Source organism: Pseudophryne corroboree, chromosome 4, assembly GCF_028390025.1.
Source record: "Pseudophryne corroboree isolate aPseCor3 chromosome 4, aPseCor3.hap2, whole genome shotgun sequence".
Taxonomy (NCBI): Eukaryota; Metazoa; Chordata; class Amphibia; order Anura; family Myobatrachidae; genus Pseudophryne; species Pseudophryne corroboree.
Window position 1 is genome coordinate 613,752,720 of NC_086447.1, and position 13,500 is coordinate 613,766,219.

Sequence of the window (13,500 nt, forward strand, 5' to 3'; positions counted from 1 at the left end):
AAGGCAAATGTTAGTTACATAGAACCACATTCTAACGACAGGAGAAGGGACCAGCGGCTAATGCCAAACAAACCCATAGAAGCTAAGTGCGTCAGAATGGGCGCCCTGTGGAACCCCATGTACCTCGCAGAAAGAGTTAACCATGGGAAGTCTACCATAACTCTACTTTTCTGCAGCAGGGTACATTGTGTTCCACAGGGAAACATTGAGGATGTCCTAAAGCAGTTCCTCAAGGGAGGCAGAAGTATCAAAGGCATAGAACTTAATGAACGTATTCACTGAGGACCACGTAGCCGCCTTGCAAAATTGTTCTGCGAAGGTCTAACAGACCGAGTAGAATGGGCTTTAATAGCAGTAGGAGCTGCAATTCAATCCTGCGCATAAACTTGTGCAATCACCATTCTTATCCATCTGGCCAAGGTTTGCTTATTCGCAGGCCAGCCACGTTTGTGGAAACCAAACAGGACAAAAAGAGTATCTGACCTCCTGACAGAGGCAGTCCTCTCCATATATATATATATATATATATATATATATATATATATATATATATGTATATAATATACACACCCTTACCAGGGACGTGCAGTCAGGGGAGGCAGCGCCTCCCCTGTCCTTAATGATTAAAATCATACAAAGAAGATACTTATGACACATATTCTGTGTCATAGTATCTGCTTTAGCCTTTATATTATTTAAATCATTATTATCATGTAAAAAGAAAAGTTTTAAATGATGTTTTAAATGTGGTCGGAGGCACCGCTCTCGGTGCCTCCCGCTGTCAATATAGAAGGGCCGGAAGCGGGGGGCGGGGCCAAGCTTCGGGCAGAGAAAGCCCATTAAAAAAAGCCTTGTTAAGTGGCACCTATAAAAGTGCCTCTTCACGCCCCTGTCACTAAGGCTGATCTGATTGGGCAGGTTCGAACTGGCTATCCGTCACAATCCCGGGGCTGGCTGACGCGGCGAGCATTAGACGCCCTCCCTCCCTCTACCAGCCGATAATGCCCCTCTCCTCACCCCTGGAGGTTACAGCTGCGGTGGCCACATCATATGCAGGGAGAGAGCAGGGCTGCCGCATAGGCGCCAGCAGTGCTAACTCACTGCTCAGGGCAGTGTTTCTTAAAAGTGTGCACCGCAGCCAGGGACAACGATCTGTGATGTGGCCCCATCACCCAGTTTGCATGCATAACTTGGTGATCGGTGCCTGCATGCGGGCGGAGCAGCAACTACAAGTGACAACGGATGTTGGCGCCGACGATGACAGATTGCTCTGTCCGCCCGCACCCCAAATATGCAAATGCAGCTGCAGAATGAGCGGGGGATGGGCAATGGAAGCACACCTACTCAGGACCCACAAATATGGTGACCCTCGTGCTCATTTCCATAGGGGGCGCAGCTCCTCCTCTACACATGCTGCACTCCCTGTCATAAACTACTTCTGCAGTCAGTGTTAAAGGTCATTGTGTCACCATGTCCTCCCCCAAAAATTGTGTTTGTCACTGTGTCCCTCTCCCCCAAGCTCCTGTATGTTTGTCAAGTCCCCCTCCCTCCAGTGTGTCAGCATGTCTCCCTCTCCAAAACCCAGTGTGTGTGTTTGTGCTACCATGTCCTCCCCCCGTTCCCATGTATGTGTGTCACCATGCATTCCTACGTCACCCCCCCCCCCCAAGGCCCCAGTGTGTTTTTCTCCATGTCATCCCCAGGCCTCAGCATGTATTACCACGTCACTCCTCAGGACCGTGTGTGTGTGTCACAATGTTCACCTCCAGAAAGCTCAAGTGTTTATGTTTATACTAGGTGCTTCATCGCGCCCTACGGGCGCTCTTCACACCGTCGCAAGGGGCTACGCCCTCTTAACCCTTGCATGCCTTTCTGGGGTTTAATATTTGTATTATATGGAGTATTACCTGCATTCCTTTGTTAGTGGTTAAATATTGCACAATGAAAGGGCGTGCGATGGTGAAGGAGGCGCAGCCCCTTGCGACGGCGTGAACAGCACCTGCAGGGCACGATGTACAGAATGTAGCGGGTGCGGGGGGGGACTGCGGATGGTGTCTGTAGATGCTGCGGGTGGAGGGGAGGCAGAAGTGGGGGTGGGGCCCGGATGGGGAAGGTTCGGGAGGTGCTGCGCGTGGGGGAGGGGCAGAGGAGTGGGGGATGCAGATGGGGGAGGGGTCCGGAGGCACTGCAGGTGGGGGAGGGGCAGGGGTGCCACGGGTGGGAGAGGGGCAGGTGTGGGGATGTTGTGGATGGGTGAAGGGTTCCGGAGGTGCTGTGGGATGGGTGTGCCGGGGGTTGGGTAGGGGACCGCAGGCACCATGGGTAGGGTAGGGGCAGGTACGGGTGTTGCGGCGGATGGGAAAGGAGGTCCGGAGGTGCTGCAGGTGGTGGAGGGGCAGGTGCGGGGGTGCCATTGGTGGGGGAGGGGTGGGTGAGGGGGGGACCGCTGATGGAGGAGGGTGTCTGCAGATGCTGCGGGTGGAGGGGGGCAGGTGTGGGGGGAGACGTATAAGGGGGGTGAATGGTGGAAGGGGCCTGGAGGTGCTGTGGGTGGTGAAGGGGTGGAGGAGTGGGAGCCACGGGTGGTGTAGGGGGTCTGGAGGCACAGCATGTGGGGGAGGGGTGGAGTGCCGCATGTGGTGGAGGGGAAGGTGCGGAGGTGTAGTGCATTGGGGAGAGGTCTGGAGGCGCTGCGGGTACTGTACATGCCATAAAAGGTAGTTGGAGGGTATGCAGTAACAGGGCCAGGACAGGGGTGACAGGGTCAGTACAGGGTTGACGGGGCCAGGACAGGGGTGACGGGGCCAGGACAGGGGTGACGGGGCCAGGACAGGGGTGACGGGGCCAGGACAGGGGTGACGGGGCCAGGACAGAAATGATAGGGACAGGATAGGGGTGACAGGGCCAGGGTAGGGGCGGCAGGACCAGGACAGGGGTGACGGGGCCAGTATAGGGTTGACAGGGCAAGCACAGGGGTGACAGGGCCAGGATAGGGGTAACAGGGCCAGCATAAGGGTGACAGGGCCAGGATAAGGGTGAAAGGGCCAGGATAAGGGTGAAAGGGCCAGAATAAGGGTGGCAGGGCAAGGCCAGGGGTGACAGGGACATGACAGAACACAGGGCATGGGAGAGATTGGTATTAGGGACAAAACAGTGGTGACAGACAGATGTGTCTTACCGGAGTCACTGCTGCTGGCTGCTGCTGTTCCATTCCAACCTGTTGGGATCTGCTGCTGCTGGAGACTTGGCATGGCTGACTCTCTCAGGCTGGAGTCCTGCTTTCTCTGCCAGTCCGCATCCCTCCCCCCCTCCTCAGTCACACACCGCTGACCTCGCACAGCTGCCGGGCACTGTGGTAAGGTGAGACTGGAAATGACTGGTTAGCCCCCAGGAGATGCTGCGGCTGGAGGGAGGAGGGGGTCATAGCATGCACGTGGCGCGGACCTCACGGCTTCCGGGCACTGTGGTAAGGGGAGACTGGGAGTGACTGGTTAGCTCCCAGGAGACGCTGCGGCTGGAGGGAGGAGTGGGTCAGAGCCTGCAAGCAGCTCGGATTTCTGCAGCGCTACCCGCCAGCTAAACTGTGTGAATGAGCTGGGCGCACTCCACTGCGGGTGGCAGCGCTGCAGCTAGCGGTGGGGTTGCCGGGGCTGGAGATAACAGAGGCAGTATGGAACCTGCACAGCGGCAGGTGCCCCACTAAACTGCAGCTAAGAAGCGTGGAGTGTGTCAGAAAGTGACGCTCCTCCGCATCAGAGAGACCCTGCTGAGTATGCCGATGTGGGGGGTCAAGCACACAGTGAGCCGTTGCCCGTCTGTCTGTATGACATACCCCTCACACACCCCCATACCTCCCAAATGTCCCGATTTTCGCGGGACAGTCCCATTTTTTGGGGTCTGTCCCGCTGTCCCACCCGCGGGTCGCAGTGTCCGGTGGTGGGGGGGGGCAGTTGGAAAGCTCCTGTACTTGCTGCTCTGCTTAGCAGAGCAGCGGTGAATAGTGGAGACAGAGGGAGAGGGGGCATCAGGGGGTACGGACTACGGGGGGGGGGGGGTTCCAGCAGCAGTGCCGGATTAAGGGGGGGGGGGGTGGCCAGGGGATACGTACCGTTGGCCCCACAGTTTTAGGGGGCCCCCCGGCTGGAGTAGCTCTGTCCCAGCTCAGAAGCTCCCCCCGTCCTGCCAGCAAGAGCGGCAGCATTGTGCTACAGTCAGCACACGCTGCTGCATATTGGCAGGTCTGTGGTGTTGCAGGGAGGCAGCAGTCTCCCTGCTTTCTTCTCCCTGTGCGGGTGTGTAGGGGGAGCGACCACCTCCTCTGGATTTAGCCCTAGCTGAGGGGCCAAAATCCCATAAAAAAAATAAAAATCGGAATTTGCATAAGGGGGCGTGGCCGCGCGGGCCGCGATTAGGCCACGCCCCCAACCCACAGCAGGCACAGCAATGAGATAGGGCTCCCCTGTCTCAAGTGCCCTGTGCCCCCCGGACTCATAATCAGCCCTGGGGGCATGCCAGCAGCTCACAGAGCGCTGGGCAAGCCCCCTCACTGACGAAAACGGGGGCCCTCCCGTGAAGCCACGCCCCCTTTTCACCGAGTGTGTTTCCCTCCTTCTGCCTGGAGAAAGCTCCTGCAGAAAGCTGGGAGGTATGCACCCCTGCCTGTGACATGCCCAATGCCCATGCTATCTGCTTCTGCTCCTAGTCTCCTGTAGATTTGGCCAGATCTCTGTGACTCATTTTACTAACTCCGCCCACTGTTGTGACTCCGCCCAGCATTAGCAAATGAATCACAAGGTCACAGAATAGGGCTATTATATAGGAGATGTATCAATGTCACCCCCAGGCCCATATGTGTCTCTTATCCTTTTTTCTTCTATACCTATTACTCCTTTTATATCTGTCCCCCCACCTTTTAACATTTACTCCCACCACCCACCTTTCCCTTGTGTCCTCCCGAAACCACTATTTCTCTTGCCTTGCACTTTCTCCTCACACCCATTTTCTTCCACTTCCACACTCTATGCTACTTACCTTCCTTCCAGAGGCATCTCAAGAGAGGAGGGGACACGTGTGCAGACTCCATGTGTGCGCCCCCTCCTCTCTCGTAGCCGGCATGCGCAGGACTCCGAAAAAATAGCGCATGAACTGTAGACTCTGGCACTGTGCCAGAGTCTCTAGTGGTCAGTGCACTAGCAGCGGCGCTGCTGGCTACGGGAGAGGAGGGGGCCCACACGGTCACCGATGGACGCCGGAAAGGTAAGTATAGAAAAAATGGGTGCAGGGTGTGTGTGGTGGGCCCCCCTGGACCCAGGGGCCCGTGTGCACCGCACACACTGCAACCATTATAGATACACCAGTGCTTCCTCCCCATCTTCTGCTGAAGGCGATGGAGTCCTGCTGGCAAGGAGTCAGAAGCGACATGGAGAAACAGGAGGATGGCAGGTAAGTACAAGTAAGCATAATTTCTCCCCCATTCCTCCTCTCTCTCTGACATCTCCCTCTATTCCTCTCTCTCTCACTCCCATCTCCCCCCTATTTCTCCTCTCTCCTTTTTCCCCGCTACATCTCCTCTTTCCCGTATAAGTCTTTTCCTCCTCTCTCTCTGCCATCTCCTCTATTCCTTCTCTCTTCCTTCTCCCCCTTTTCCTCCTCTCTCTTCCTTCTCCCCCTATTCCTCCTCCCCCTATTCCTCCTCTCTTCCTTCTCCCCCGATTCCTCTCTCGCTCTATCTGCCCTCTCCACCATTCCTCCTCTCTCCCTTTGCGTTGTTTCCCCCTATTCCTCACTCTCTGTCTGCCGTTTCCCCCTATTCCTCCTCTTTCTTCCTTCTCCCCCTATTTCTTCTCTCTCTGACTGCCCTCTCCCTTAATCCTCCTCTCTCACTTTGCGTTGTCTCCCCCTATTCCTCTCTCTATCTGCTGTCTCTCCCTATTCATCCTCTTTCTCCTGTCTCCCCCTGTTCCTCACGTCTCCATACTTCTCCTCTCTCTTCCATCTTCCCATATTCCTCCTCTTTCTTTTCCATAAATTTATAAAAATTGATAATATATTAGCCTCTTGCTCATCACAAGTTTGATGAGCAGACAGGCTGTGGTCATTGGCGTGGGCGGCAGCAGTAGCGGGCATTGGCTCGGGGGCTGTAGGAGTCATCAGCGGTACTTGAAGGACATTATGGCTGCAGTGCCTCACCAGCCACTGACCTCACCGCACGCCACTGACCCTTACCACATCCAAAGACCGCTCTTGGTTAAAGTGAAAAGATGACACCACCATAGGTAAATAACCTGGGCGAGTTCTATGAACTGTTTGGTCACGATGAAATATTAGAAAGGGCATAAGTCAGACACCCTTCTAGCAGATGCAATAGCAAGTAAAAACAAAACCTTGGCCGCGAGCCTTGAAGCTCTGCAGGACCCTGGGCAGAACTGACACTGGAGGGAACACGTAAGGCAGCCGAAAGTTCAATGGAATTGCCAGTGCGTCCACGAATGCTGCTCGAGGATTCCTGGTCCTTGATCCGAAGACCGGAACCTTGTGATTGTGTTCAGACGCCATCAGGTCTACATCTGGTAGGCCCCACGTGTCCATTAGGAGTTGAAAGACTTCCGGATAAAGACTCCACTCTCCGGCGTGTACATTCTGGCGACTGAGGAAGTCCGCTTCCCAGTTTAGGACGCCTGGAATGAACACTGCCGCTAAAACTGGTAGATGGCATTCCACCCAGCAAAGAATTTTTGACACTTCCATCATAGCCATGCGGTTTCGAGTGTCGCCTTGATGGTTTATGTATGCCACCATGGTGGCATTGTCTGACTGTACTTGAACCGGCCTGTTCTGTAGCAGAGGCAGAGCAAGTGTCAGTGCATTAAACACCGCCCGCAACTCCAGAATGTTGGTGCATCGACCCTGAAAAGAGTGTTGCTCCAACACTGCACCCCATACCCTCAGACTGGCGTCCGTTGTCAGCAGGACCAAGTCGGGGATCCAGAAGGGATGGCATCTGCTCAATTGCTGGTCCTGTAGCCACCAGGTCAGCGACAGACGAACTCTCACATGAGTCAAAGTGATCATGTGAGATCTGATCCGATGAGGTAGGACATCCCACTTGGAAAGAATTAACCTCTGCAGAGGGCGAGAATGAAATTGAGCGTACTCTACCATGTCAGATACCGACACCATCAGGCCAAGCACTTGCATCGCTAAGTGTATCAACACTCTGGGGTGACAAAGGAAGCATCTTATCTTGTCTTGAAGCTTCAGAACTTTCTCTGGAGACAGAAACAGTCGCTGACTGCGTGTGTCCAGGAGTGTCCCCAGGTGCACCATGCTCTGAGCTGGGACCAGCGAGGATTTCTTCCAATTGACGAACCACCCGTGGGCTTGTAGGAAGCTTACAGTCAGTTGCAGATGACCAAGGAAGACATGACATGGGAGGTTGCCAGAATCAGCAAGTCGTCCAGATACGGCAGGATCCTGACTCCCTGGCAACAGAGTTGGGCCGTCATTATAGCCATGACCTTGGTGAAGATCCGAGGAGCGGTAGCCAGTCCAAATGGCAGAGCCTGGAACTGATAGTGGAGGTCGCCATTAACAAACCGCAGATACTGCTGATGCGCTTGGCAATAGGTATATGTAGATACGCATCCTGAATAGCCAGGGATACCATATAGTCTCGGGGTTCCATAGCCAGTACAATTGAGAGCAGTGTTTCCGTACGGAACTTGGACACTCTCACAAGCTTGTTCAGTGATTTGAGGTTGAGTATAGGCTGGAAAGACCCATTGGGTTTCGGAACTAGAAACAGGGTTGAAGGACAGAGGTACCGGCACTACCACTCCTGTATTCAGGAGGGGACTCTCAACATTTTGCATAGCTTGCACCTTTAACGGATCCGAAAGGATAACTGGCGAGGAAGACGTCTCTTGAAAGAGACTGCATACCCGTGAGAGACAACTTCCCGCACCCATGCGTCTGAAGTGGTCTTTAACCTGACCAAGGTGAAATGCAGAAGTCGGCCTCCCACCCTGGGGTCCCCCAGGGGAGGCCTGCCCCGTCATGTGGCAGGCTTGTCTTGCTTAGAAGCAGGCTAGCGAGCCGCCCAGGACTGCTTTGCCTTGTGCTTAGTGGTTTTGGAAGCACGAGATTGTCTCGGGAATGCCTGACCTTTTGCTTTCCCTTGAGGCCGAAATTAACGAAAACTGGTACCTTTTGCCTTCTGTGCAAAAGGATTAGTATTTGGGAGAAAGACAGTCAGCAGCCCCCAATTCAGACACTATTTTATTTAGGTCTTGCCCAAACAAAATTTCCCCCTTAAAGGGGAGCACCTCTAAGGACTTTTTGGAGTCTATGTCCACCATCCATGACCTCAACCACAGAATATGGCAAGCCAGGACAGACGCCAGGACCCACCTGAATGTAATAGGCGGCGGTGGTATTGTGAGACAGATATTGTCTGGCATTGCCAGATATATCCTCGGGCAGCTCTTCCTCTAATGCCTGAACACATGCCTCAATACCTTTTGCAGCCCAAGAGGCTGTAATAGTGTACAGCACCTGTAAGGGAGTAAATAGATTTCAGGGATCCCTCCACACTCTTATCTGTCGGTTCCTTCAGTGAAGTGACATTGGTGACAGGCAGAGTGGATGACACCACTAGGCGGGTAACATGAGAATCCACTGGCGGTGAATTTTCCTTGTTACATACAGTAACTCTGCAGGGAAAGGATAGTGAGCCAAGGCCCGTTTAGACAGACGGAATTTCTTCCCTGGATTAGGCCAGGGCTCCTGCCTGATGTCCACTAAATGGTCAGAATGGGGTAATAGATTAACAAGCCCCTTCCATTTACACATATCAGTTTTCTTAGCCACAGTAGTGGAATCATCATCATCAGTGATTTGTAGGATCTGCGTAATAGCACCCACTAGGGCAGGGACATCAATTTGCAATGGAGAATCCTCGTCAGAAACACCTGATTCAGTGTCTGACAGGACAGTATGCTCCCCCACCTCTTCAGATGAAACATCTGAGACATACGTGAATTGTGACGAGGAAGCAGCCCACTTAGATGACCCAGCGACACGGGAGTGACCTGGAGTAGATTTTTGTCTGACCAAGGATTGATTTAATTGTTGCAACTGGTTAGACAAATTTTCCACCCAAGGCGGAAACCATAGGGACAATTTGTGGCTGTAGTGGCACATGTGGTCCCATAGGGGGCGTAAGGCGTTTTACCAGAGTACATAGTAGGTTTGTGAACGCAGCCCAGCGTGGCTCCTGATTGGTTACAGGAGCTGTGGACTGACTGGGAGATGTATGACACACAGTACACAGACCATCATACTGTGGAAAATCACTCTCTGGAAAATCTTTGGCGCATGCATTGCATGATGCAGGGGCGTCCACAGACTTACTGCCCTTCTTGTTAGACATTGTACACAAATGCAACAGAGCGATTTAGTATGATAAAGCCAGAGTACCATAACTGCAAATAAATCCATTTGTATGTGACTGAATACATAGTACACAACACCTGTGAATAAATCCGGTATTATGTGACTGAATACTAGTGATGAGCGGGTTCGGCTTCTCGGAAACCGAACCCCCCCGAACTTCACCCACTTTACACGGGTCCGAGGCATACTCGGATTCTCCCGTATGGCTCGGTTAACCCGAGCGCGCCCGAACGTCATGATCCCGCTGTCGGATTCTCGCGAGATTCGGATTCTATATAAGCAGCCGCGCGTCGCCGCCATTTTCACTCGTGCATTGGAAATGCTAGGGAGAGGACGTGGCTGGCGTCCTCTCCGTTATTGTTGAACTTGATTGTGCATTATTGCTTAATTGTGGGTAGGACTGGGGAGCAGCTGTATAATATACGAGGAGTACAGTGCAGAGTTTTGCTGATCAGTGACCACCAGTTTTATCCGTTCTCTGCCTGAAAAAAACGCTCCATATCTGTGCTCAGTGTGCTGCATATATCTGTGCTCACACTGCTTAATTGTGGGGACTGGGGAGCAGCTGTATTATATAGCAGGAGTACAGTGCAGAGTTTTGCTGACAGTGACCACCAGTATACGTTGCCTGCCTGAAAAACACTTCATATCTGTGCTCAGTGTGCTGCTTTATTGTGGGGACTGGGGACCACCAGTATAATTAATATTATATAGGAGGAGTACAGTGCAGAGTTTTGCTGACCAGTGACCACCAGTATATAATATAATATATAGCATTACGGTACAGTAGGCCACTGCTGTACCTACCTCCGTGTCGTCATTAAGTATACTATCCATCTACATTCTATACCTGTGGTGCATTTTAGTTTTGCAGTTTGCGGACACAGTGACCACCAGTATACTATATACAGCAGTACGGTACAGAAGGCCACTGCTGTACCTACCTCGGTGTCGTCATTAAGTATACTATCCATCTACATCCAATACCTGTGGTGCATTTTAGTTTTGCAGTTTGCTGACACAGTGACCACCAGTATATATAGCAGTACGGTACGGAAGGCCACTGCTGTACCTACCTCTGTGTCGTCATTAAGTATACTATCCATCTACATTCTATACCTGTGGTGCATTTTAGTTTTGCAGTTTGCTGACACAGTGACCACCAGTATACTATATATAGCAGTACGGTACGGAAGGCCACTGCTCTACCTACCTCTGTGTCGTCAAGATAACTAGCTTAGTCACACAGCGACCTTGGTGCGCTTCTTTTTTCTTTGCATCATGTGCTGTTTGGGGACAATTTTTTTGAAGTGCCATCCTGCCTGACACTGCAGTGCCACTCCTAGATGGGCCAGGTGTTTGTGTCGGCCACTTGTGTCGCTTAGCTTAGTCACACAGCGACCTTGGTGCGCCTCTTTTTTTCTTTGCATCATATGCTGTTTGGGGACAATTTTTTTGAAGTGCCATCCTGCCTGACACTGCAGTGCCACTCCTAGATGGGCCAGGTGTTTGTGTCGGCCACTTGTGTCGCTTAGCTTAGTCACACAGCGACCTTGGTGCGCCTCTTTTTCTTTGCATCATGTGCTGTTTGGGGACAATTTTTTTGAAGTGCCATCCTGCCTGACACTGCAGTGCCACTCCTAGATGGGCCAGGTGTTTGTATCGGCCACTTGTGTCGCTTAGCTTAGTCACACAGCGACCTTGGTGCGCCTCTTTTTTTCTTTGCATCATGTGCTGTTTGGGGACAATTTTTTTGAAGTGCCATCCTGCCTGACACTGCAGTGCCACTCCTAGATGGGCCAGGTGTTTGTGTCGGACACTTGTGTCGCTTAGCTTAGCCATCCAGCGACCTCGGTGCAAATTTTAGGACTAAAAATAATATTGTGAGGTGTGAGGTGTTCAGAATAGACTGGAAATGAGTGGAAATTATGGTTATTGAGGTTAATAATACTATGGGATCACAATGACCCCCAAATTCTATGATTTAAGCACTTTTTTAGGTTTTTTTTAAAAAAAACACCAGAATCCAAAACACACCCGAATCCGACAAAAAAAATTTGGTGAGGTTTTGGCAAAACGCGTCCGAATCCAAAACACGGCCGCGGAACCGAATCCAAAACACAAAACCCGAAAAATGTCCGGTGCACATCACTACTGAATACACAGTAGAATACATGTAATGGGTAAATATTGTGACACACTATGTATATGACCCCAAGGTACCTAGTCCCTTAGGGTACAGAATATACGTAGTGATAAATATATCTAGGAAAAACTGAAAGTGAAACCACACAGCAGATACAGGCACACACAGTCACAGGCAATGCAGATTATTATTAGGACAATGAAACTGCACTGAACTAGTTTATGTACAGATTATTTATATATATATATATATATATATATATATATATATACAAACAGAGAACCCAGCACTCACCAAAGTAAACTCACTTATCCTCAACAATTCAATAAATAAATGATGGGGGTTTAGTTGGTGGATTGGCCAATGCACGGAAGCCTGTATACCGATTCAAGGTACCCCACCTTCATACAGGTCCTACACTATCACAGAGTCTTAAAACCTGACTACCACACTCTGTGATAGTGTAGGACCTGTATGAAGGTGGGGTACCTTGAATCGGTATACAGGCTTCCGTGCATTGGCCAATCCACCAACTAAACCCCCATCATTTATTTATTGAATTGTTGAGGATAAGTGAGTTTACTTTGGTGAGTGCTGGGTTCTCTGTTTGTATTTATTAGAGCGATGTGGTCATGGGCTACATGCACCCCGCCCTGTGAGTGGTAAGTACAGCTGTGTACCCCGCTTCTGTGGTGGAGAGTGCAGTGTTACATGCACCCCACCCTGTGAGTGGTAAGTGCATAGCTGTGCCCCGCTTCTGGTGCGGTGAGTGCTGTGGTTTTTACTCTGTGTGTATATATATATATATATATATATATATATATATATAGATATCTCACACACAGCGCGGTCCTAGACCGGAGGTATATATCAGAATACTCGTACAATATAGCCTGTAATATGTACACTCTTTCTTAACTAACGCTGTCTGTATAAAGACATGTAGACTACTCAAGTGTTTGTAGAGTCACAGCGCTGTATACAGGTGGCTTTACAAGGGAGGCCTTGCCCTGCAGTCCCAGAGACCAGCCGCAACTATGCTTAGCAAATGGTGCCCAGTGTCTCAGTCAGTGAGTGAGGGAGAGTGTGAGGCAGCTCCAGGGTGGGAAAATCTGCAGTAGATGGTACTCTGAGCCGGGAGAGGGGCTGCAGGTCAAGCGTCACCACCCCTGTGCTGGACTTCCACCCCGGGTACTGTGAGTCTTATTAAATGGAGGTTAGTACACCCGACCTGTACTCAATACACCCCGGTGGTCTAGTGGGGACCCTGCTTGGTGACGGTGTCCATGCCAGCGTCGCGGTCCGTCTCCCTAGACCGTGACAGGAACGCGATTTAATGGTGGGTCCCGCCTGCGGGACCCTCTTACCTCCTCCCAGTAGCAGCCACGCGAACCAGGAGAGTGTCTGCGACCGTGTGCCTAAAGCCGGAGCGTCTCCACCGCAAGTACCTGGGAACAGGTCGCGGGAGTATGCAACGCAGCTTGGGAGGTGATGGAGATGCAGCACTGAATGCCACGCTGACATATTAGCACTGCGGCCCTTGAAGTCTTCTTAGAAAGCTTTTCAGGGCTGCCCAGCGCAGCCCCCCTGTTAAGTGACCTGCTTCTGCAGGCACCAACTCGAAACAGAGCTCACAGTGCCTGGAGACGGGGTTATAGAGGAGACCCCAATGTATCCTGGGACATCCTAAAGCTTAAGCCTGTAGGTGCCTCTGGATCAAGATCCACTCTACACCTTGAAGTTTCCCTGTGGAACAAACACAATGTACCATGCTGCAAAAATGTGTATTACTTAATAGCCATAATTTTACTCTGAAATGCATTATAGACCATTTACAAAAGTGATCTTAGATCAGTCAAGAGAAAATGGAAACCATGCTACGTTAGATCAAAGTACACAAA

General features: G+C 51.5%; 1 protein-coding gene across 3 annotated transcripts in view; it reads right to left on the reverse strand.

Moving 5' to 3' along the window:
• The window catches only part of TULP4 (TUB like protein 4), an 807,065-nt gene that overhangs the window by 207,291 nt on the left and 586,274 nt on the right, over positions 1 to 13,500 (reverse strand). The gene's annotated exons all lie outside the window — the stretch shown is intronic.